Source organism: Ochotona curzoniae, unplaced genomic scaffold (assembly GCF_017591425.1).
Source record: "Ochotona curzoniae isolate NIBS_2020 unplaced genomic scaffold, NIBS_Ocur_1.0 scaffold_3835, whole genome shotgun sequence".
Lineage (NCBI taxonomy): Eukaryota > Metazoa > Chordata > Mammalia > Lagomorpha > Ochotonidae > Ochotona > Ochotona curzoniae.
In genome coordinates this window covers 12,331,790-12,355,244 of record NW_024467114.1, presented here as the reverse complement: position 1 = coordinate 12,355,244, position 23,455 = coordinate 12,331,790, and positions in this window count along the sequence as shown.

Here is a 23,455-nt window from a genome sequence, read left to right as displayed (position 1 = left end):
ATAGTAAGGATCCCCAGTTATGAGCTGAAAAAGCCAGACCTGTGCAGGTGCAGCGAGCAGTCCCATGAAGCCCCATGGTCATGGTACACTGCGGTAACATCTGTTTCTGCAAACCCCAAGGGGCCAGATGGTATGCTGGGGCTGGTGGTCTGTGTAGCTTTCAGAAGCTTCTGCCGAATCTGGCAGTGCAAAAAGTGAAGGCATTCAATCAGCAGGGCTGGCTCCTGGTTGAATGGTTGGTCTGCAACTTTCTGTAGAGATGTTGCTAAAAGCTCCCTGCATGGAAGGTCTAGGTGAGGCCCTAACCCATGGTGCAGGAGGGTTCGGGTGGGGATTGGGCCTCAACAGGAAGAAAGTGGATTCCTTGTGGAAAACAAATCAAATCATGGCAAATAAATGATTTGGGGGGTAGGGGTAAGGTAGAAAAAAATGAAAGCATTTACTGATTTCACCTGAATGTGCAGCTGTTTATTGCTTCTAAACCCAAAATGTGTTTTACACGCTGGCTGGCTGTTTGTCTCCACAGTAATAAAAGTGAGCTGACAAACTAGCCAGTTTAATTCATCTTGCTTAATGAATATCTCTTGTGCACCTGCTAAGTGTTGAGCTCTTCAGGCACAGGGAGACAGATGTGAACAAGACTAGGAACTCATACCCTGGGTTGGGTGTTGAGGGGATAAACATGGCACTAGCAGCATCCTGCCTCGAGTTGAGTGTGTCTGCATGTCCTTGGCCCGCTGTCCATGTGCTTTGTCACCGCAGGACACCATTGGCTCCAACATTCAGTCTCGGCTACAATATGTTTGCTTTGCATCAGCCTTGAAGTATTCACCTTTTGCCTCCTTCAATGTATTGTCAGGAAGAGAAGCACAAAAAGCTGTTAGGATTTACCCGAGTCCTGAAGCCACGGGTCCCACCCCACTCACCTGGCAGTTTTAGAGGCTTTCTGGCTCAGCCACATTCCTCCTTGGCTCAAGCTTTGCTATAAGCCCTCAGCTTTGGGAAGGGTAAGCAGTATCCACACTGCTTGCTGCACCTACTGTCACAACCCAGCAACAGATGACTCCTGGCACATGCTCTTGTGTCCAGCACACAAGCCTGGGCTGGACCCAATGGTATCCATTTTCCTGTTCACGCCCTGCAGACTATACTTTGCCTGCACATCTCATTTAGAGCAATGCCTATCTACCATGCTCCAAAATGCCACCCAGCCTTCTGGAACTATTCTCATTATTGAACTCTTTGAAATTCAGAACATCCACAGCTGAGCCTAGATACCCTAGGGAGGGTGAAGATTGGAAACGAAAGCCCCCTGGAGTAAGGGAGAAATTGCCCTCACACCGAAGGTATTAGAGAAGTCCTTCCCTCTCATATCTCTAATTTGTTGCTGGCATCTGAGAATATTGTTAAGGCAGAGTATTTCTGAATGACAATCACATTTGCATACACAATCTACCCCAAGGTAAAAGTCCGTGGTTGATGTTGGTTGATGTGCCAGGCTTCCTTGGCCAGCACCTTCTCCCTCTTTGGCGATGGGTATTGTGACTTCTCTATGGCTTCTCTTCTTTGTATTCCATTTTCTTTCCCACTCAATAATTTCGGGCGTTTGCCAGTCTGTGAGGGTTTGAGGGGTGGGAACCGTGTCCTTAATGGCTGTGAAATAAATCAAAGCCATGGTGTCCAGGGAGCCTCTCTGTGTCAAAGCAAATCAAACCCTCCAGGCACTCTGATCTTGCAGGGAGATCTGACAGATTCATGACATGGAGAAGGGCGATGTGCCAAGCAACTCAACCAAAATGCGAAGCAAAACGACTAGTACAGTCGTCACTTCTAGAGAGCCCAGGGCTAGAGCTCTATTATAGGGCTGGCAGCAGAAGACCTTGTCGGAAACAAAATTCTCACCAGGTCATGGGTGGGTGCCTCTTGGCAGTCTACATGTTCAAAGCTGCCAGAAAGAATAAAAACAGCCAGGCTGCTGGGGGGAACGTCCAGTGTCTGACAAGCTGTCAGACAGTCATTAGCATTCCCCTGACCACAGAGGCCTTCAGACTGGAAGGCTTCGCCTCATCACACACACTTTCCTGGTAATGAAGTATCGAGCCAACCCTTGAAATGGAAAACCTAGAAGTCTCCTTGGAACCGTGCTTCCATTTGGAGCATGTTTATCCCTGGATGTGGGCAGTTCCCCACTGGACCTCTTTTCCCTCTTAAGTTTCAACTACTAAAATGGAAGAAATGACTAACTTTAGTTAAGGTGGAACTGGCTTCTGATCCATGTTAGTCCAAACTGAAAAATAAAATTGTTGGTGTTTCTGATGTATTAAGTAGTAAGTTGCCCTCTAATGTGCTTTTGAGTAAGAAAATAATTCTGAAACAAATAGGATTGATCATTTCTTTTCTTATGTTGACTTTACCTACTTGTGCGTTATTTCATTAATATTTCCAGTGCATTTAATTTCTATTCAACAAAAATACCACTTTTTGCTACTTTCTGTGTTCTGGAAAATATTCTTTTCACTACATATTAATGTGAACAAATACATATTCATTAATGTGAACAAATACATATTTTCCTAAAGGGCCATTGGAAATGTATCCCCCATCCATACTTACTGTATTACCAATAGATACTGAGTTAATGTAAGGTAGGATCAATGTGCAGCTCCATGATTCAGACGTTGGAATGGTTGGGCTATGCTCCCATGCATAGAGTCTCATGAGTCTGTAATTAATCCTCCATCACTTACTTGGGAGTGTAACTTAGGATTTGTCTTGATAACAAAGTATGTGTTAGGTAAGCTGTAGTATGATCGGCGTTTTTGGGAGGTGTTTTTCCTTATGCAGAAAATCGTTCCACTTCAATGGGGTGACACCCATATCCAAAAAGCTGCAGGAAGAACGCTGAAGGCTTGTAAGAATGTGTATGACCTGCTTAAGTCTTTCAGAATCATAACTCAGTCGTACGTGCCCTGCAGGTGCTTCCCTGGAAATGCCCAAGAAAGTACTGGAGTTGAAGACTTGGAAATCCTATATAGAAAAATGAGAAATACTTGACAGACCTGGTATGTGAATTTAGGAAATCTCTTGTACATTTACCACAATAGAAGAAAGGCAGAATGCCAAGTAGGAATTAGTCATTATTTTACACAAATGAGTAATTTATAGTTAACTTCCTTTTTGCAGTAACTGGAAATTTTATCTTTCCCTCACCATTGCAGCCAAACATATTTATTGTGGTTTTATTTTGCTGAAGATACATTCTCATGGACTCCTTTCCTGGTGTGTCTGTTCCTGATACACTATGTTCTATGGAAACCCACCAGCATCATAAGGAATGAGGTGGGTCAGGGTGTTTATCTGGAGTCGCACTCCTTCGAGTCAGCCACCCTCTGCCCTTGGGCATAGCCATGGTGGCTGCCTTGCACTTGTGAGACAGCAGCTACGCCTGAAAACATCAGAGCTGCTCACAGGCGGAAAGAAAGGGAACAAACAGCATTCTTGCCTTCTTGAGACTTGCTCCCTTAACTGAACGAAGACAGCCTCGGTGATATTCACCTGTGACTCGTTAGCGTCACATCACCCTTAGCTGCAAGGGACTCTAGAAAAGTTGGTGTTGTGCAGTGATGACATATCCACCCTAATCAAATTAAAATTCTGTTAGTTCACAAGAAGGAGAAAATGGAACCAGCAGATAACTGGAGGGATTTGCTCATGAAGATTTTTGTGTGTGTGAATTTCTGGGAGGTGAGGTATCTCACCCCATGGATTCTTTCTGTTCCTACCACCTGTTGGCCTGGGTCACTGAATTATCTTTTTTGATCTTACCAGCACAATGGGTTTTTTTGTCTAACGGTTCAACATAGGGACAGATGAACAAACTGTGGATGGAAAATAGGGAAGACATTGCACCTGCACTGTGCATGTATAGAATATTTTCTTTGCATTCTTTGAACAGCACAATGTAACAAATGTTTCACATAGCACACACACTCCGTTAGGTATGATTTAAAAACTAGAGCTGTTTGAGATTATGTAAATTATATGCAAATATGGCATCTTATATTAGAAAACTTGAGCATTCTATTTGGCTATGTGTGATGTCCTGCAACCAGTCCCTTGTGGATACCACAGGACAACAGTGTCACCTTGCACAGCTCTCTACTCCTTTCCTGTCAACTTCCCTTGCTTCCTTTTGTCTCTACCTCTTACTTTGTCTTTGATTTTATTTTTCTGAGTACCATGAAGCGACTTCAGCTGATCTCCCCTTGAGACAGTATGGGACAGAGTTTCTTGTGGAAGACCAGAATGATTTGGCAGTATTACTAACTAAATCCAGACAGTGTTTCAAATTGTTGGCTGACTTTGTTAGACAAAAGCAAAGCCCAAAATGAATTCATTGCCATTAGCAATCTTAAATATCCATACAGTTTTGTATCCATAATGTTGACTTGAACTTTCCCAAGGGAGATGGGTCTTTGATTCTGAACTGAAGGACCAGAGCTTAGGTGGCCCTAGGATGCATTACTGAACCAAAGAGGAAGAGTCAGTCAAGTACAAGTTCTCCTGGTACATAAGACACTTGTCTTTGCAAGGAAATGAGCTTACTTAAAAAGGCTCATGAGAAATGGGAGGAAAAGATGACTGGATGATGTCAACCTACTTACGTTGGTGTCAAAACCTTATGAAATGAATGTATATAGAAGCCCCTATAGGAAATGCAAGCAGGAAAACAGCACACATGGACTTGAGAATTTTTGTACTAGGAGTGCCAACTTTCAGGAACTCGGAGAAAACAAGTGAGAGTTCTCTGGGCTGACATACTGGATGATGTCAACCTACTGAGCCTTCCAGAGTCAACAGCTTGTAAGAACCCCAAGCTCAAACGATTCTGATGTTTGAACAGTGCTCTTGGAATTTGTACAAAGTGGCTGCATTTATATCAATCAAAGTGATTATGGATTGTCCTAGCTTTTCAAATAGCCTGTGATGACTGGTGACTGTCTCTGTTAGTGGTCTGATGTCTGGGTCATGTTCAGTTGTAGCTATGGGAATTGCATCCCAGATCTGTGGAAAGCTGTGCTGAGGCAGGATTCTGAGTCTTGATCCATAACTACATAGGAACCTGCCTCCTTTCTTAAATTACATCCTTAAATCATAAATTAGAAAGCTCTGAGATGACACTTTTTGTTAGAACTTTAGCAAAAAATATAGTTAAGTAAACTTATCTCAAAGTTATATAAACTATGGCAATAGAAACATACATCCTCCTATAGCTTTTGTTTGGAGATATTCTAGAAATAAAGGTGTTTTATTTATAAGCGACCATACTCATGTCATTGACAATTTCTAGTACTAGTCCCTAAAGTATAAAAACCTAAAAATCATAATTTTCTCTGCGGTCTTGACCATTTGTAGGAAACGCCAATCGAGCGTACTAGAGATTTCCAGAGCTTTTTGGCCGAAAGATATTATGGAATCATAACTGCATAAAGTAATCTTTCACATAGAAGGCGATCTCTGATGAAATGGCCACAATATCCTCATGTTGCTTTCTATGTTTTTTCCTGCAGGATACCCATAGTGTAAAATATGCATGAGATGACTCCCTCAGTTGTTGCAGATATGTTGTGATGGCTGTTTGTTCATTTCATAAAGCTATGTAGACTGGAAAAGGGAAAACTATTTCAGTTTACTTTATCCTAACTTCAGTTTCCTTACAAAAGCAAACTTTTGACTTGCTTGTTTCTAAGCCCAATAGTTAGATGAATTGTTACTCTTCACATTTGAATAAGTGGGGGATAAGCTGTCTACTTCATATTTTTTTTAAAATTTATTTCTGATTGGACAAAAACAGTTACAAAGAGAAGGAGAGACAGAAAGATCTTCAATCTGCTGCTTTGCTTCACTCCCTATGTGGCTGCAATGGCCAGAGATGAACCGATCCAAAACCAGGAGCCAGGAGCTTCTTGGTCTCTCACGTGGGTGCAGGGTCCCAAAGCTTTGGGTCATCCTCCACTGCCCTCCCAGGCCACAGCAGGGAGCCAGAAGGGGAGTGGAGCAGCTGGGACATGAACCGACACCCATATGGGATCCCAAAGCATGCAAGGTGAGGACTTTAGCCACTAGGCTCCCATGCAGGGCCCTACTTCATATTTTCATAAAAGTTTCTTTCTCTTCAGAGGAAAAGAGACACAGGGGAAAGTTCCCATCCCCAGGTTCACATTCCAAATGCCTGTGAAGGTGGGGCCAGATCAGAGAACTGGGAATTGGATCCTAAATAAATGTTTTAATTCAGTGTTTCCATAAGACTTTTGAAACAACTTACATTTTTATCTACAAAAATTCCAGGCTTCTTCTTGAATTCTATTAGGAGAGTGAAAAAAAAATCACTATTTAGTTCTATCTAATAAACAAAAGCATTTCAGATAATTCTTAGCTTTTGAGGAGAAAAAAAATGGTCTTTCAGATTCCTTAGCTCGGGTGCTGTCCTCAGTATGTCTCTAAAGTGTCTTCCACAGCTCTGAGGGGCAGATGTGTTTGAGTCCTGTGTTTAAGGGATTGCTTGGACACGGTGCCTTCAGGGTGGTGGACCTAGCCCACTTGCCATGCAGCTACCTGGGGCTCTGTTCTGTGCTTGCTTAACCCCCTTCGCGTGCCCAGGAAGCCCCTGTGGCTGCAGGCTGCCTCCATTCATCCCACAGTCTTAGCTTCACATGTGTATTTCTGAGTGTGTTCTGCAATGTCATGGTCATGCTGACTAAAGCAGCCCCTGGCCACTGTTGTTAGTTCTGCACATCCTGAGAGAGACACTGTGTTCACTCTGCCGGATGGTCCCCTCTTGGATGGAGTTGGCACATCCTGGTTCTTAGGGGCTGTCATACTTTGACTCCCAGTGGTGGTGACCCGCTCTGTAATCCTCGCCCATGACCGCCACAACAATCCCAACTGGGAAACTATTCCAAAGACCTAGCACCCACACCATCCTACACCTGCTCACAGGGGAACTGAGGTCCTTGGGAAACCAGAGCGAGTGCTTGACTTTCTGCACCGCCATGTAACATGAGGCCTCTCTGGGGTGGTGCAGCTTGGCTCCCGAAGGCATCATCCTTCCAGGAGTTCCGAGTGGAAAGTTGGGTCCAAAAGCCGCTCCTCTCCCCTCGAGCTTTCCTCCGTTGTCTCAGCTGGTTGGTGGAGGAGGGTGCTTTCAGCGCCCATCGCCTATGTGCTGTACTTTTCTCTCTCCATCCACAGCCGATCTTCTGCCAGTCCTCAGGAGAAGGCTGGGTGGGTTGAGGTTTCAGTGTGATGTGCATTCTTCTACAATGCGATGGGTGATCAGAGCTTTGCCACCTTGCCAGAAGTTTCTTCTCTGATCTGCTGGGGAGCTTCCTCCTTGGGAACCTCCAGGCTGGGAACGTGATGAAAGGAGGAGAGATGATAGGATTGTGGAAAAATCCTTTGTCCAGGCAGTAGCCTGGCTTGGGAGGGTTATTTTTAAATGCATAATATTTTTAAGGCAAAATGTCAACATTATAAAATGTGTTCCTTATTTGACTATTATGAAAGTGGCATCTCTGCCTCCATACACTCTCCCTTCGGTATTGTTGGTCTCAAGCCAACTGGGAGAAGGCGAAACAGGTATGTGTCACTAATTTGTGATAGCTTTAGTCTGACACAAAGTATGTTACACTGGGAAGTCGCCTCCCATGACAGGGTGATATTCCTGCTATCTTGACAAATCATGGGTGAAGCAAAGATTTGGTATATTTTTCTCCTGGTGGAGGTTTTGTTGTTCTAGAGATAAGACAATGTATTTTATTTTCTTCAGGCAAGTTTCTTGCAACAAGTTCATGATCATGAATTATACAAACAGCTTCTCTGCAAAATACAGATAGGCAGCCAAGCTTAGCATTTGACCAGGCACAGTAGCGGGAACCGTGGGCACAAATTGATCCCTGTGCACCAAGTGTCAGCTTAAGGCTCAAAAAGAAATCTTGGATGAGATTGAATACATTGATTGCTTTCAAAGGGCAATGAAGCAGTTGACAAAAGCAGAATTCATCTACACTCTGCCCCAGAGAGCTGCACTCAGAGCGGCTGACTATAGCCATTTGTATCACTGTGTTCAACAGGCTGAGCACCTGCTTGGGGCGGGACAGGGTTTGCAGCCTCATTCCCAGACATAGCAGATTGTCCCAAAGGTGTTAAAGCAGATCTCAGTCCACGAGGGGGTGTGCTGAGGCTTCCTTGGTACATTTTTAAAATGCTATTTGAGAACAAAGTAATATTAGAGAGCACAAGATCCTATTCCAGTGCTTCCCTCAAGAAATTCCTGCCGTGGCGGGACCTGAGCCAGAGCTGGGAACTCAATCCAGGAGTGAGCTGTGGCTGGTGAGCGCTAAGTCTCTCATGGCCTCAGTGCTGCTGCTGCTGAACATTCACATTAGCAGGAAGCTGGAACTGGGGCTCAGGTCTGGGATTTGCATCCAGGTCCTCGGATACAGGATCCGGGTTTCCTGAACAGTGGGTCACTTACTCCTTGATGCAATAAAGAAAGTATTAGCAGTGCTCACACACGTGCCCGTTCTTGGAGCTGTTTTTCCTTGGCAGATGCAGTTCAAGCCACACAAATGGATGCATACTCAAGGCTATGCCAGTATCAAATCACTCCTCTGTATGCGCAGCTTCTGAATTGTAGTTGTTTATTAATAAATCGGTGTTTCAATATTAAATAACAGGATGACTGGGGCCAGTGTTGTGTTGTAGTGGATAGACACTGCCTGTGATGTCAGCATCCCATTTGTCTGATCCACTTTCCAGCTCTCTGTGAATGGCCTGGAAAAAGCAATGGAAGATGGCCAAAATGCTTGTGCCCTTGCCACCCATGTAGGAAACCCCAATGACGCTCATGGCTCAGCCCTGACTGTTGCAGCCACTTGAGGAGTGAACCAGTGGATGGAAAATCCCTCTCTGTCACTTCCTCTCTCTGGAATGCTGACTTTAAAAAAACATAAAGCACTAACGCCTGACATGCAAAGCTACTTGTCTAGACTTCTGACCTGTCATCATCTGTGCTTGCATCATGAAATTCCCCACCAGGACAAGGACTGGGAGGTTCAGTTTCAGCTTCAGAATGAAAATGTGAGAAACCAGGATGAGGTGCCTTCTAATTTGCTGTCTTCCAGAATAGATCTGGTGGGAACAAATATGACTTCATAATATTAAAAGATGTACTGGTTCTTTTTTAAAAAGATTTATCTTTTTTGGAAAGTCAGATTCACAGCGAGAGGGAGAGACAGAAAAATCCTCCATCCACTGGTTCACTCCCCAAGTGACCGCCATGGCCAGAGCTGAGCCGATCCAAAGCCAGGAGCCTGGATCCCTCCTCTGGGTCTCCCACACAGGTGCAGGGTCCCAAGGCCTTGAGTCATCCTCCACTGCTTTCCCAGGCCACAAGCAGGGAGCTGGATGGGAAGTGGAGCAGCCAGGGCACGAACCGGCACCCACATGGGATTCCAGTGTGTACAAGGTGAGGACCTTGGCCACTAGGCTACCGTGCTGGGCCTAAGTTATTGGATTCTTAGATATTACATTGGCTATGTGATATACCTTCTTGCTCAAAACACTGCTTATGCCTATTTTATGGATGAGGAAAGTGAGGATCAAAACATCTTTGATAAACTTAATATTCCTATTCAAGAAAACTGCTTAGTCACAGCTCCTTTAGTTAACCTGAATATTTAAGCCTACCTTGGAGAGAGATTGGGAGGATTCAGTACAGACAGAAGGCGGGTGCTGGTTATCTAGAACTGGGGCTTGAGATGCCCTCAGAATCCACCATTAACCTCGGCTTCCCCTGTCCCCCCTGCAGAATGAGTTACAGAGTCTGTCGGCTCCATTTCTCATTCGCTATCCCCTCCCTGATCTATTTTATTCTCTTGCTAAGCTACTGTGTAATGTCCACCTCTATATACATCTTTCTACAGTATCATGGTTTTTTTAAAAAAAAAATTACTTAATTTTACTGGAAAGTCAGATATACAAAGAGGAGGAGAGACAGAGAGGAAGATCTCCCATCTGCAGAGGACATGGGGTTTTGTAAAATCCTAGTTAAGCAGTTGCACTGGTCTCCAGCCAGGGGGACTGGTCCTTGGAATCGGGAGCCAGGCTGTGGTTTCTCCACTCTAGCTGTCAATGAGCTAGATGATGGCTTCTCCCAATAGAAGCCTTGGTCATCTACCCTGAAAAGCCATTGTTCCTGCCCTCATCAACTCTCCCAGCTGCAGCTTCTACATCAGCCCTTCTCCCGCCCCACCCTGGCTTTGCCTGGAGTCAGCTGCTTTTGCCTCGTGAAACAGCTCAACCAACCTCAGCCTCCTAGAGCACCCTCACTGCTCAGCCTTCGCACAGAGGTTAGGTTTTGGCTTCAGAAGTGTGTGGCTGCTTTGATCTTCTATCCAGGCCACTAAAATATTTTCTTATCAGCCATGGGCTGTTTCTTTCTTGTAAGTTGTGTGTTTATTGGAGTAGTACTTCTTCCAGTTTCCTTCAAGAGACTTATCTTTGCATTCAAAATTTGGCTGACTGGTGCAGGGAGCCTAGCTTTTGGCCTTTCTCACCCTTGTTCAAACAGCTCTAGCTGCCTCTGCCCAGGAGGGACATTTTCTCTTCAGAAAGTGGCTGCCTCCCACATGTCTCCAGGACAAAGGGAACCCACACCGTGACAGTGCAGACAAAGCTGTCTTCAGGCACCCCTCAGTCTTCCGTTTGCCACTGCTCCCAACCACGCAGCCCTTGTCACAACATCTAAGCATCCCTTTCTAAAACATCAATATGGTGCTGAATAGTTCAAGTTGAATCTCGCCCACTGTTGGACTGCTCAGCATTATTTACAGTGAGCGAGCGAGGCTCCAGCTACCCAGAACTGGAGGATCAGGCCTGGGCCTGCACGCCTGGGGAACGAGCCATTCAGAAGCCGCAGTGGCCCAAGGCACTACGAGGGCAAATAAACACCCAGGGAAATTGAAGCCGGATTCCCTGTCAGATTAAAGTCAGCCTGCCTGGCTTGGATGCTCCTGAAGCATTATCAGCAGACTGGATCTGTGCTGTTGGCACAGCCAGAAGGCAGGGCTATGACACATTAAGAACAGGCTGCCCCGGTAGCTGGGGACCTACTAGCTCAGGCCTGACACAGGCTATAAATCTAGCAGGAGGCTCTGTCAGCTTTCCTGAAAGGAGGCTCTCGGTGTATTCTGCTGGGTAGAATGAACATATTTGTGAAAGGCTGTGTGCATTGAGTAGGGTGAGTATTGAGGCACCCTGGGAGCACGTGGTCTTGGTGCTCCACAATTCACATGACAAGTTAACACTATGCTGGCCTTCCCAACCCACTCTCCACCCCTTCCCAACTGCCCACCGCTTCCTGATTGCTGCACAAATACAGGATTTTGATGTTGGGTTTGCTTTATTTTTTTCCCCAACTATTTCCTTACTACTTCCTGCTAGGTCTAACACCAATATTCAGGCAGAGAATATGTTACAAGGAAGCAAGTGCACATTTTGCTGCTTATCTTCAGCCCAAAGCAGGGTCATTTTCTGGCTAGGTGGCCTTGTAACAATAGCACTTAGATTTCACTGCTTAGAGAATTGGGTGCTTGTTAAAAATGCAAATAACCCAAGCCCACTCCACTAAGGATTCTTATTTGCATTCTAAATCACTCTTGCTTGGGTTCAGCAATGCTTTCAGCTGTAAGTAACAAATGCCCAATCAGAACTTAATTATCTCACAGAAGTAGTCTTGTAATCATGGTTTCCGGGTGGGCTGGTGCAGCTCGGTGATGTCAGCAGGGCCCCTGGGCTTGGCTTTCCACCTTTCTCTGTGTTTTGGTGTTTCTTCTAGGCACATCTTGCCTACTGGCCACAGCTGCTGCTCCTGGGAGCCCATCCTCTCACTGTGCTGCTCTAGGAGGCTCCAGAGGGCTCTCCCTGTGTGCCAGCATCTTCATCTTGTATTCAGCAGCAGAAGCTCTCCCAGGCACTTGGCGCACTCAGCAGTCACCTTAGATGTTTGGTCCAGAACTATGTCACTGGGACCTCTAGCTACAAGCAGCCAAGAAGTGAGCTAGGGTCTTCATGGAAACAGAATCCTAGGAGGGGTGTGTGTGTGTCCATACACACATGGGTGCACATATACAAGGGAGTTTAAACACACACACACACACACACACACGGAAAATGTGCCTTATGAGAAATCTTTGCGGGGATTTCAGCAATTTTTTCACATCAAACATTAAGTCAGTTTGTTAAAGCACCCTCGTGTCTGTATGCATATGACACAGATACAAGGAGTGGGCATTTGGTGCATTGATGAAGACACCTCTGGGGACCCACACCCTGTCCCAGAGGGCCTGGCTTCAAGTCTGGGTTCTGTTTCTAATTCCAGTTCGTTGCTAATGTGCCTTCTGGTGGGGAACAGGTAACTCTGGCACGTCCCATGGGGCCGACTAGCTTGGGTTCTTGGCTTTATGGACATTTGGGAGAAGGAGCCAGCAGATAAAAGACCTCTTTGTCTGCCTAAGAATTAATCTTTTAAAAAGAAATTAGACCTACTATGAGGTAGTGCTCGAGCAGTGTTGGAAGCTGAGCAGCCCCACGACTTGCTCTCTGTGAGCTGGATATGAAGGAGGCTAGTGGTGTGGGTCAATCCAAACCAGAGGGCCTGAGAACTAGGGAGCCAGAGAGGGTGGGAGGTCCCTGCTGAAGAGTTGAGGCAGGCAGGGAGAGGGCAGACTCCTCCCTTCGACTGCTTGTTCCATTGAGAACTTCCACATAGAACAGTGCCTTCCCAATGACCGTTACCAAGTCTGTGGACTTGACTATGAATCTCATCCAGAATCAGTGTGTGAACTTGGAAACTCCTGGCCAAAGTGATGCAGGATACTGTCACAGGAAGGTGAAATAGAATCACTTAACTGGAGTCAAAAAGTGAGACTGCCGTAACTTAACCCCTGGGCTGTATTGCATGCTGCCTGGACATGAGGGAGGCTGTGATAAGCACAGCCACAGAGGATGGCTGTTAAGGTGGAAAGTGTCAGCATCTGCCCCAACCCAGAGAGGATCCTGATATAGACATCCAAGGATCACTCTTCCGCTGCTGTCACAGTCTGGGTTAACCCGGGGTCATCAAGGGGTTTACAAGTTGTCAGTGGCCTGGACCTCAGTCAGGTAGTTTGACTGAAACCCCAAACATCAGCAACTTAGCAAAGCTCACGAGGTGACTGCAGTGAGAAGCTGGGGCCCAAGGGCTCCATTTCTGTGACTACCAGTTAGGAGGCCCTGGAGACCAGAGGAGGACAGTGGGAGGGTTTATCACTTCAGGCAGGAATTGGTACGCATTCAGGTGAAACTCAAGCTTCAACAGGTACATGGTAAAATTTTGAATCTCCATCCATCTTTGTCTTAATCCATCTTTCTCTAAGTTTTAGGGACTGATGCCAGTTTGCTCTAGAGAAATGTGTTTTCCAAATCAGGGAGGTGGGAGCTGGCCTCAGTTACCATGCTAGCTGTCTATTGCTACACAAATGTGCCAGCTGAGAGCACTGGCAGCTTAACTATAGTTTTTTAGAAGTTTGGGCAGGTTAGGCTGGGTATGTACTCTCTGGGTCTCTCACGGTCAAAATCAAGGTGTTGGCTGCACTGGGCTCCTCCCTGGAGGTGAGGGTAAATGGCTCACCTCCAAGGAGAATCGGGTTGCTGCGGGGGAATGTCTCTGGCTGGTGTAGGACTGTGGTTCTTGGCATATCAGCTGTGGTCCTCACTCTCTCCAGGTCCACTGCATTCCTTCCAGGGTCCTCTCCATCTTCAAAAGCAGTAGCAGTGTGTTCTTAAAGTTTTCATTCTGACTCCACTCGGAAAATCCTATTTTCACAGGTTCGTGTGATTGCACTGATCCTGTGGGGAAAACCCAAGGTCATCTCATTGATCTAAAAGTTATGTATTCCTTTTATTTCTAAGGGTAGAGATAGACCCAAGTTAGCACTACCACATATGAGACCATAACTGTGGAAGTGATGCCGTATTGCCAGGTTCTGGGGCTTAGGCTCAGACACTGCCTCCACAGCTGTCCTTCCACCTGCTTGTTGGGCATCCCTTCACCCCAGCAGCTCTTGTACATCCTTGAACAATTTGTAAAAATTAGCTTTGAATTGAAAAGAGGGCAGACTTGAGACATGATTCTTGTCTTTGAATATGAAATGTCATCCACGTTTCAATTAAATAAAGGAAGATTGTCTCCTGGACAATCTTGGAAGTCATTTAGTATAAACACCCATGGAATTCCAACTAGAGATTTGGGGTTTTTCCCCCTGAACTCATCTCTTTAAGAGTATGGTGTTCCTTATGCGAGGTGGTGAAAACAGCAGTGGACTCGGCTGTGAAACTTGAACCCACGTTGGGCCTGTGGGGTTGATGTGGGGAATTCACAGTAATGGGGTCAGCACCTGTGCTGAAGTGCTCAATGCCATGCAAGGCATCTTCAACTATTCATGAAACTATGCACAACTATCAAAGCCTATGGTACCAAAACAAGTTTCTGATTTCCTTTTTCATGAGTGTTTTGAAGGATCCTTTTAGGACTGCATTTCCTTTGCTTTCATATTTTAAGTCTTCAGTCAGTATGACTAACGAGCATGTTCAATTGTGTGCTAAACACAAAGGAAATTGTGGAGCTCATAGACATAGTAAAAATTATTCTTAAGACTAAAACAGCCAAATGCAAAAACAGTCAAGTTGTTGATCTATTTGTACTGTGCAATCCAGTGAGGTGCAAACTGGGGTCACTGTGTCTGGGTTCCCTCAAAAGTTCCCTTTCCACGCACACTGAACTCCACAGTGATGTTCTTGAAGGATATACACTTCACCTGGCTGGCTCAGTGAGATGGGTGAGTCTGCCTGCAACAGCACCACACGTCAGCAGGGACCCTCCAAGGTCATCTGCTTCCTCCCCCAGCCAGTCCCCTGGACTCTTGGAGCCCTTTTCCCTTTCTGGTGTCTCTCCCACAGCAAAAAAAAAAAAAAAAAAAAAGGCGTTGCCCTATTCTACTCATTAGGGTATTAGAGGATTTAAGGTTTGTATTACCACACCCCAGCTCTTGGGTGTGATTTTTGACTTACATTAAAGCTGGCAGAAGGTAGGTTAGCTTGCTTTGAAAGGGTGCATACTTAGGTGAATCTCATGTAGAAGATGAAAGTTGAAACCACCATAATAACTCCTGATTTTTAGACCTTATGCTGTCAATAGGTATAAGGCAAAATTAATTTTGGTTAATGAGGGAATCGCCATCAACCTGTAATAGTCTATTGAAAATGGTGTGAGCTCAGGGAAAATCCCCACTTCACCAGCAATGGCATTAACCTCCCTGACGCTGAGAACAGAGCTGCTGGGTCAAGCCCGGGTGTGGACTTGCGCTGAGTTCCATTTTCCTTGTTCCACACATCTGTTTCCTAGCAACAGAAGTATTTTGGATAATTCTATCAGTTCTATACAAAGAGTAAAAATGAAAACTCTAAGATATCATGATGAACCAATTTCAGATTAATTCTAGGTAGTGACCTAACAGTAATGAGTGAGAAAATTTGGAAAAATCCTCTCTACATTTAGTTAGGGTTTATAAAGTCTACTGCATTAGTAAAACGTCACATAATCTTCTGCCTGAAATATAGCAAGTTATGTATTAAACCATGAATTTATCAGCCCTATAGTTTACCACTAACAACTAAGTGAAAATTAATGGGCACACAGCAGTTTTTCAATCTTTTCTCCAAGTCTGTATATTCAAATGCAAAGATGACTGGATTTTGATACATATGAAACTTTTGGCTCAGGTTAAATTTCACTGCTCCGTTCTGCTTTGCTTGCACTGTCACTTGACACCTGAATGCATTTTCCATTTGATATATTTGCTTGAGGAATTGTCCAAGCAGCCTGAGCAGGTGTGTGTCAGAAGACATGGAATAGGGCTTGCCTGGTGAAGACGAAGATTTTCAGGATGAAAGCTACTTACCTAAGGATGTTAGGGGTTAGTGCTCAACTTGTAACTTAGGGTAAGAAAATCTAGATTTCCTTTATGTAGCCAATCCTTCTCTCATTTCTGCTTGCAAAATTTCAGTATTTTAAAGTGATGGGTTTGGGAGTCTCTGGCTTAACAAAGGGTCATGATACTAGTGAAATCATGAACTAATAATTCTGCTAAATTTTACAGCCAAGTTTTAGAGCAAAGGAGCCATGCTGGAGATCCAATCCCAACATGTTTGAAAGCCTTAGTGTCATTAAATAAATAGGTTTGATTGTTGACACTCCATTTGAATAAGCAACTTACTTTGTGAAATATACTGGCTGGTAACAGGTCACTTGGCAATCTTAGTATTGGGGTCACAAATGCACCTGCACCTCAGTCATCCCAGGTGAATAGGGGGTTGTCTGAAGGCCAATGTTTCCACTCTGGCTTCCAGGGAAAACACTTCTCCAGCCATAAGGCATAGGGGAGGAACTTCCTGTCTCCTAGTAGAGTTGTCAGTTAGGCTCATATTCTGAAGATGTGATGCTTTTACAGCAGCTGTGGCAATGAAGGCAGGGCATAAGACCCCTCTGGAACTAGGGGCCCTTACACAGGACTCCTTGAACTTCCTGACACTTCAGACTTTCTTGGGTGTTGTGGTAATGAGGACAAGTCCTTTCCCCTGGGCCAAAGAGGAGGCTAGCAAGAGAAGTCCACAGCAAAAGACAGCAGTGCCCACCCTGTGTAATGCCACAGGAGTCGATAGCTCTGTAAGGGCAAGTCAGAGTTGGGTAATGTGGCAGCTCACTTTTGTGCACCTAGGACATCATACCCTGGGATCCTCTAGAGATCATCTTAAGGGATGCAGTTTATGGCAATAATACGAGGATGGGCCCATGAGAAAATGCAGGATATACATACAGTGGGATTGATGATAGTATCTATTCCAAATGTTTAGCTAGGTGTGCTGATTTTGTTGGTTATTAAGCATTATGAACCTAAAATTAAAACAGAGCACTGCAACAGAAATGGGAAGATGAGCAAAGCAGAGTATGAAGTTCACACACAATCTCAAGTTGAAAGTAGAAATTATTATGGTACGTATGATTTTAAAAGAAGCCCAGTAGTGAAGACTGCTCTGTCCTGCTGGAGTGCCTGGGCTTGCTCCCTGGCTCTGGCTGCCAGCACAGACCCCGGCAGCAGGGATGGCTCAGCTTATTGGCTTCGTGGCACACGTGTGGGAGACACCCAAGCTGGTGGGCATCTGGGCAGTGAGCCAGCAGATAGGAGCATCCTGCTTGTCAATTGTTTTGAGTTGAAAAAAACGAATTCTCAGAATGTTTTGGGATATAGTCACAATTATTTTTCTTAGTACAAGAGGGATAAAAAATTAAAATGTAGAAAGTTACAAAAGAAACTATTTTTTGACAAGTTGGTGTGAGCAAGATATAGAATTCAGTAGCCCCTCAAAAAATTTACATACAGAAAAACAATATTTATAGTACACATAAAGCAAAGTTGGCCAATATTGTTTAAGAAAAAATTCCAGTCACCCAATAATAAATAGGCAAACACTAAAAATGAAATGCAAACTCTCCATATAACATAGCCTTAAAAAACCAAGTTGATGTAATCTGCATAGTACTTAATTTTCTTTGAAAATCACTACAGTAATATATTCAAACATTTTGGGTAAAAGAGACCAGTAGCTACATTCTCTGAATCAGAGGGTTTAGCAATATTTATAAACACTTAGCAATTCTGATTATATGCACAATGCTTTCCTAAGATGTCAATGTAGCAATGTTTATCAGAGTAAAAAAAACCTAATCAAGGCCAGTTATTAATCAATGGTCAAATAAACTATAGCACACCCATATATTATGTAGTCAGTGTGAGACAGGCTTGTTTTTCCTTCTGCAAAAGAAAGAGCAGAACACCCTTCCCCAACACCCCAAGCTTTGTTCTCTGCTTTCTGGCCTGCCTTCTTCTTAGACAAAGCCAAGCCGCCTTTTTATTTTTTTTTCCATCATGATGTAACATATTGTGGTTCCATTCAACATATGTCCTCCCCTGCCCAACAGGTGGAGGTGTTCTTGAGAAAGTTTATTTCTCAAAGATTTTTCTGAGTTTTTGAAAAAGTTAATGTGGGACAGGGACAATGGGAGAAAGTTATTTCTATTTTTTTGTTAAGGTGGAGACAGAAAATCCCCACCCCCTGGTTCACTTGCCAAATGTGTGGAACAAATGGAACAAGGACAGGTTAAGCCAGGACTGTCCCAAGAACTTCCCTTGTGGGGCAGTACCCCAAGGCTTCCCTTGCGGGTGACAGGAATCCAAGTAGGGGAGCCACCACTTGCTGCCTTCTAGCGTGTAGGATCATCAAGTGGTATGTTAATCAATGTGTCCAAGTCTGCCCCTTGTTTTTCATTTTATACCAATTTTCTGGTTCACCAAGTACATATTTTTATTGTAACAAAAAGGAAAAGTTATTCTGAAAATAATCTAAAAATACCCTATCTGAACATATCTGTTTAGGAAAGGTAACTTAGGACTATTGTAGTCACTGAGAAATAAACCTAAGCAAACGGCTCTGCTCCATAGGAAAGTGGCAGACCGCACTTGGGGCGGTTGGGGGCTTTCCGCACCAGGGTGCACTCCACCTGTCTTTCCCAATACCGTGAATGGTATTTCTGCCTCTGGCTAAATTGTAACTGCACCTAGTTCCTTAACACAATTGCAGTGCCAACTCTTTTTAAATTTTCCAGACTTTTGAGCATGTCACTCATGCATAATCTTCCCATAGCTTTTTGAAAGATTTTATTTGAAAGGTAGAAGGAAGAACACATCTTTCATCTGCTGGCCCACTCCCCAGATGGTTTCAACAGCCAAGAATGGACTGGGTCAAAGCCAGCGGCTTCCTCTGGGTCTCCCACGTGGGGTGCAATAGTACAAGTACTGGGGTTGCCTTCCTTTGCCATCCCTGGAGCATTTAGCAAGGAGTTGAATTTGAACTGGTGGCAATATGGGATGCTGGCACTGCAGGCTGTAGGTTAACCTGTTCCACCCTGCCCAAGAGCTTTGTCAGCACCTGTTGCAGTCTACAAAACACTGCAGGGAGGCTGCTTGTTCCACTGCGATGCCCATCCCCCAACCAGAATCTTTAGTTCCTCAGGCAAGCTATATGCCGTCTTCATTGTTTTGCTTCTGCTGTTTTTAAAGATTTTTTATTGGAAAGCAGATTTACAGAGAGGAGAGACAAAGATTTTCCATCCTCAGTTAGCCTCAACAGCCAGAGTTGAGCCGAGCTGATCTGAAGCTAGAAGCCAGGAGCCTCTTCTGGATCTCCCAAGGCTTTGGGCTAGCCTCTACTGCTTTCCCAGGCCACACAAACTGGTGCTCATAGAGATACTGGCATTTGGAGGTGGCAGATTAGCCAGAGGGGCTGGCCTGTGGCCTCTTTGCCTCTTACACTTGGCAGAGCAGATGGGTCCAGTCAAAGCTTGTTGTTAGGTGAGTCAATCAGCCCATGAATTAATGAACAGAACAGGGAAGTTTTTTTTGTTGTTGTTGCTGGTTTTTGTTTTGGTTTCGGTTTGGTTTTAGGAACCTCTTCTAGAATGTAAAATTTGTACCTTGAAATGCAAATTTCAAGAGAACCATGCTGGTTCTCTTAGAGCCACCCTGCCCATGTGTTGCCAACATTGCCTGCTCAGGGCTCCAGGAAGCACAGCACCAAGAGGGCATGAGGGACAGTGCCTTGTCACATCCAGTGGTCACTGCAGAGGAAACCAACCTGAGCTTTCTCCTTAACATAAAATAACAAATTATCCCTGACTCTCTTTGGCTTTGTTCTCTCCTTTGTGGCCTGTAATCTTCTAAGACAAATGTCCAGGTTTCTTGCCTGATGATACAATGTGGATATTTAAAAAATCTTTCCTTGAGTAGCAAACCTGCCTAGGGCTCCCCCACATCCAGAACAGTGGTTCCAGAAAGTGGGATATGATTCTTGTTCTTAGATGCTTAAAAAAACAAATTCCTTAGATAATTCACAAAGTAATTTAAAAAAAATGCACAAAACGCCACAAAGGGAAGTCTGGGGCAGGACTAACCAACACAAAGAAGGCTTCTAAAAAGAAATCCACTTTCACCTTGTGATTTAGAGGAAACTATAAGAGCAGCACAGGAAAAATAGAACATCTAAAAGCATAAAAGCAACACAGCACAACACTTGCGCAGTGACTAGAATCCAGGAAGCCGGATGTGAACTTATTGCCCTGTGTATTGTTTACTGTTCCCGAGAACTTCTGAGTTCGATGCCCCACTGCATCCTCACCTGGCCCCTTGCCAGCTGTCACGGTAAGCTCTGCTAGTTTCTTGGTGACTTTTCACAACAGAAAGGTTGTTGTCTTGCACTTGTGGAATCCCTGAGCGTGAGCGCGAGGTGTTAGCAGCACTGCCCTCCTGCTGGAAGCTTCAGGGTAGGATCCTTTGCAGTGGCTTGAGGCAACTCCAAAGTCTGTCTCCATCTCCCATTTCTCCTGGCCTGCCAAGTGTCCCACTCTGGCCCTCTCCTTCCTTTTAGTTTGATTTGAATGCAGTCACTGGATTCTGGGCTTACCCTAAATCCAGTATGAGTCCCTCTAGATACTTAATTGTATCAGTAAAGATCCTATCTGCAAATCAGTCAACATTTTGGGGGTGCTGGCAGACACAGTTCAGCCCACTCTAGGCATAAAGCCTACCTTTCCTGGGCTTCCATTTCCTTCGTATTACAATGCACTGATACCTCCTCGCAGTGATTAGACACACAGATGAAGTATGCAGCCTGGTGACAGTGCCTGGCAGCCATCACAGGTAGCTAGAATCAGCTTACAAAGTGCACAGAATTGCTGGACCAGGCCATGTGAGTTATATTTAGCAGTAGAAAGTACATACCTGAGGTTGTGCAAGAAAGGTAAGAACTAGGAACCAAACACCACTGACGAAGGAGTCTGGAAAACAGAGTTGTGTTAAATCTGGCATTACCTGTGCCATCTCTCTCCAGACCAGCTTCGTGTCTTTAAAACAAGGGTCTCAGTGCCGGTGCTCCTGTATTTTTCTGGGGAGAAAGGGTGCAGTCGTTTTTCCCTAGCTCCATTCAAGATAAGACGGCTTAGGCCAGACTTGGATAAAAATAATTTAGACTCCAAACCTTGAAGCTACTTGAATACACAGCAGCAGCTTAGTGTGCTTAGGCCCTGGTGTGGATAAAAGGGTGCCAAGTTGGGTCAAGAGCGGGCTGCTGGCCGTGTTTGGACCAACTGTTTTACTTACCTCTCTCTTGGCGACCTTCCTTATGAACTACTGCGCACTTGGTACCTTTAGTCATTCTTTATCAGACGATGCACACAGCCCCTGAAGCACTCTGGGATCCTTCCTGCTCACCCAAACCCCACTTTACCTCCAGGTCTGCTGGTGAATGGACTCCAGCGACCCAGGGGACCCAGGCTCGGCTGGCTATCCCCTGCATTAGTTCTCAAAAGTAGAACACAAATTAAGTGCTAGTCTCCTTGCAGGGAAGTCATCTGGTCTTACTGTGGTTTGGGTGCCATTTTCCCCAAGCTGCACTTTATTTGCAGTCTGTGGCCAAGTTCAAGAACTGTATTTAAAAAAAGAAAAGTTAAAATTAGCATTTACTACAGTAGAAAGTTATTTCAAGTTAACAAAGTGGAACTGAAAGTTCATTTTTTTCTACAAAGATTAGTTTCTCTCCATGATTAGCACGAATTAGTGTTTTTGTCTTGTCACAACAGTTGCTTCATTCTATGAACCATGCCTCCATCTGCTCCCCTTTTCCTTTGCCAGTCGTTGGCTCTCACGACTCTGTAGTGGAGACCTCACGTGCTCTTGGACGTCAGGGGTCCAGCTCCTGTTTTTAAACCACTGCTGGCTTCTTGGTTAACAAGGGTTAAGAATGTGGTGCTGATCCAAAGCCGCTCTATCCAGGAGGTCCCTGCTCACTAGGAGTCTGAAATCTAACTTTTTAAAGATTTTTTTTTTTAAATTGGAAAGTCAGATATACAGAGAGGAGGAAAGACAGAGAGGAAGATCTTCCCTTCATTGATTCACTCCCAAGTGGCCACATTGGCTGGAGCTGAGCCAATCTGAAGCCAGGAGCCAGGAGCTTCTGGGTCTCCCACATGGGTGAAAGGTCCCAAGGCCCTGGGCTGTTCTCGACGACCCTCCCAGGCCACAAGCAGGGAGCTGGATGGAAGGCAGAGTCATCGGGACATGAACCAGTGTCCATTTGGGATCCTGGAGCATGCAAGGCAACAACCCAAGCTGCAGGCTACTGCTCAGGGCCCTGCAATCTAATTTTTAAAATACTTCCCCCTTTTCATGAACTATTCCTGTGTACCTCAGTACCTGTGGAATCAGACAGGGTAACAAGACGTGTGTATACTTAATAGGGAGCTGAGCGCTTCTTAAGTTTTCCTTGTCCACCTCCTTTTAGATGCTTCTCGCATTAGCAGGCCGGTAGCAGTAACAAGATACTAGCTTTGTTACGAATCTCTGATCTATGTATCTCACTATTGTTTGAACCTTACTTCCAGTAAACCAGCAAATCCTTGGCCTCAGTGTTTTGCATAAGGTAGAAGACTTCTTGATTCTGTTCCTAAGAACTCCTCCTTGACATGAGTGCTGTCAAAGCCTGAAGACTGCTTTGGCAGCGATGACGTCAGCTGGGATGAAGGAAACTTAGTCCAGGCTCTTAGTGACCTTGTGGAGAGCCCTCCACATTTCCCCTGAGATGATCTCCCTGGAAGTGAAGATTTGGGGATCATGCTGGGGTATGTTCTCTGTCTCTTCCTCCCCCCAGCGTTTCTTAAATTGGTTAGAGGAAACTCCAGCTCGTTAAATGTAATTAAGGGTATGTGCTATAGAAATTGGGGCAACTGGAAAAAATAGGAACAGCTGCCAATGAGAAGGAAGGAAAATGAAAGAAAAAGAGTAGAGGAAGGTTCAAACAGCCAGAAATTCAACAGCAGAAGGGTGGGGAAGCTGAGCTTTCTGTAGCCAGTTATTCTAATCCCATGTTTAGCTTCACCTCCATCAAAGAAAAATGATTATTATACATTTACTCAGCATCAACATTCAAGTAACCAACACCAAGCCAATCTGTCTCTGGTTCTCTCTCAACCCCCACCCCCAAAGCTGCAGCGTTCAATCTTGATTACCGTTCCAAAACTATTTCCTCCTCCCAGTCTTACAATGACGATGAAATTAGCAGAAAGTGAAATTTAATCTATACTCTATAACGTAATTTTGCAATAGTGGGAGAACAAAGTTTAGAAAAAGGTCTGTGAAAAAATTACAAAGCTCACAAAAGTTGAAACCTCGTTAGTTGGCAGAAGTAA